General features: G+C 54.2%; 1 non-coding gene across 1 annotated transcript; it reads left to right on the forward strand.

Moving 5' to 3' along the window:
- Positions 1-2,384: 2,384 nt before the first annotated feature.
- LOC136119506 (U6 spliceosomal RNA) lies at positions 2,385-2,488 on the forward strand. Its single transcript, XR_010655500.1, has one exon. It is a non-coding gene; the product is annotated as a U6 spliceosomal RNA (small nuclear RNA).
- Positions 2,489-2,708: the final 220 nt, after the last annotated feature.

The following is a 2,708-nucleotide window of genomic DNA, read 5'->3' on the forward strand; positions in this document are numbered from 1 at the left end:
AACTGAACTCAGACCCCCGTCTCGGCACGGGGGTGTGGGCAGCAGGCCAGGCGGGAAAGGAGGAACACACCTTGTGGGGGGTCGAGGTCTCCTCCCAGGGGTCTTTGGAGGATCGGGCAGATGAAGGAACCTGTCTGAAAGCTGAGGGTAAGGGGCTTAGTCCTAGTCCCATGGCCGGTGGGCGACCGTCAAAGGTCTAAAAGGTGGGGGCCCAAGTGGGGTTCTCAGGTGATCAGTCTGGGTGTGGTCTGGCTGGACTGCAGGGAAGAAACAGCCTCGAGGGTCCTGAGCAGGGTGTAGGCCATGAGGCAGAGAGGCAGGGACCAGGGGAGGTGGGAGAGAGAGGCAGGAGGGGAAAATGATGACTCCACAGTCTCCAGACTAGAAAATCCAATAAAGGGACGCTTGCTAACTGCCCTCTCCATGACTTAGCAGCCTAATTAAGTGGCATCTTTGTAAGCGGTTCCATGAGGAGTGAGGCTGGTGCCCAGAATTCCAAACACAGGAGGAGTAGCGTTTGCGGGGAAATTGTCCAGCTCGCCACCCTCATTTGTGACTGACTGGGGCGCTGCCTGCTGGGCTGCAGAGACCAAGGATGAAGCCAGAAGGAGCCCTCCGGATGGAAGGAGAAAGCCCCCCACCCAGCGGGCAGAACCCAGCCCCGAATCCACCCTCCCATGCCCAGCTTTTGGGCCCCCCTGCCGTGTGCGTCCATGGAAGGGGCCTGCTGACCCTCTGAGGCAGACAACCCCGGTTTGCTGGGAAGCACACGTTTCACTTCAAGTTTGACTGGCGCTATATGGAGATTTACCACCCTTCTGTGCTTTCCATCATTGTGCTCATGATCTGGGGGCCCCCCCTTCCCCAGAAGTTGTTCCCAAGTCTCCCACCTACTGTGACTCTGTTTCTCCTCATACTCACAGCTCCCCGCCACAAAAAAAGAGAAGGAAAAACAGTAATGAGGTAACAAAGAGGTGACGCGTGTCTGAGCCATCAGAGCAGGGCAAGGAGGCCTTCCCTCTCAAGGAGGCGGGTGGGAGCCATGGCTGCAGGAGGACAGAACTGTAACTGGGGCTGGGATTAGATCCAACTCCTCCCAGCCCACCCCGCCCCCAGGCTTGAGGGCCCCTCCCATCTGTCACCGCCCCTCCACCTCCCTCATTAGGGTCCTGACCTTCAGTCTTCCTTGTTGGTCCTCTGTCATATTTGGCAAAGTTATCCTGATGCCCTGAAGTCTTCATCTTATAGTCTCTCAGAATTCAGACAGGATGCTAGCGGTGTGGTTCAAATACAATTGCATTTTGCTTTTCTGTCTTGAGGTTTAATATATACAATAAAGTACCCAACTAAACCATTAGGAAGAACTTAAAAGGAAGACACACGATGACCACCCGCAAGTGGCCCGCTTGAAGATTTGGGGAGATGGGCAGACAGAGGGGACCTGAAACACCAGGCGCCCTGGGCCACCCCACTGGTGACAGGGGCCCAGCCTGGAGGCGGAATGCACTCTCGGACCTGCAGCCATCAGGGCCTGCACCTGTCCCTGCCTTTCACCCCACCCCTCAAGAGGCCCCGGGACAACTTCCCAGGCCCAGACGTGGGGAACTTTCGAGGCTGGGTCTGGAACGAGGTCTTTCCGGGTCACAATCGTGCAGAGAGCTGGCCTCCCAGCTTGAGCCACTCTAAGCTGGAGGTCTGCACCAGGCGAGGGGGTGACAGGCGTAGCTAAAGTCTTCCCAGGACAATAGGCCGGGCCTGCTTTCACCTGTTGTTCTCAGCCGACAGCTGCAGGAGATGAATGAGCCGGAGATGGGCCAGTGGCGATGGGGAGGCCGTTCGGCCCCTGTGCGCCCTGTACACGCACAGAGCACTGCAAACGTAGCCTCTGGAATGAGCCCGAGACTCAGACTGCATCCTCTCAGTGCAGGACTCACAGCCTCCAAGGCCCGATGTCACCACGGCCCGAAGCTGAGCTTGTCACAGGATTTTGGGCCAAGTTTCCGCTGGGTGAACCTCGGGAAAGACACACGGCAGAGGCAGCAGGACCATGGCTGTGCTTTCCATCAGGGTCTGCTCTGGGAGCCCCTCCAGGCCACACCTGCCACAACTGCTCCTCAGCCACCCAGAAGGCAAATGCAATGACCCGTGACCACGGAGGTTTCACGGCCTTTCCTTGCATGTTTCGCCTGCTCACGGTGTCAAGCCCTGATGTTCAGAACTCATCCTCTTTCTCTGTTGCATTCGGCAAACTTCATCGGGATGCCTTGAAGTCCTTGACTTACAGATTCTCAGAATTCAGACAGGATGCTGTCAGTGTGGTTCAAACACAATTGCATTTTGCATTTATTTCTCGATGCTTAATAGATATGAAGCACCAAGCTAGGTCACTAGAAATAATGTAAGTGTTAAAATTGGAACAATCCAGAGGCAATTAACATGGCCCCTGAGCAAAGATGACACACAGATTTGTGAGGCATTCCATGTTTTTGGATGTAACTGACCTTATTGTGGTAGTGATTTTGTTATATATGCATAAAAATCACTACTTTGTACACCATAAACTTACAAAATGTTATACGTCCATTTTAGCTCAACAAAGCCAGAAAACAAAAGAAAGCAAGCAAGTAAACAAGAAAGAAAGAAAAGGAAGGAAGGAAGGAAGGAAGGGAGAGAGGGAGGAAATAAAGAGAAAGGAAGGAAGGAAAGAG

This window comes from Phocoena phocoena, chromosome 2, assembly GCF_963924675.1.
Source record: "Phocoena phocoena chromosome 2, mPhoPho1.1, whole genome shotgun sequence".
Classification (NCBI taxonomy): domain Eukaryota; kingdom Metazoa; phylum Chordata; class Mammalia; order Artiodactyla; family Phocoenidae; genus Phocoena; species Phocoena phocoena.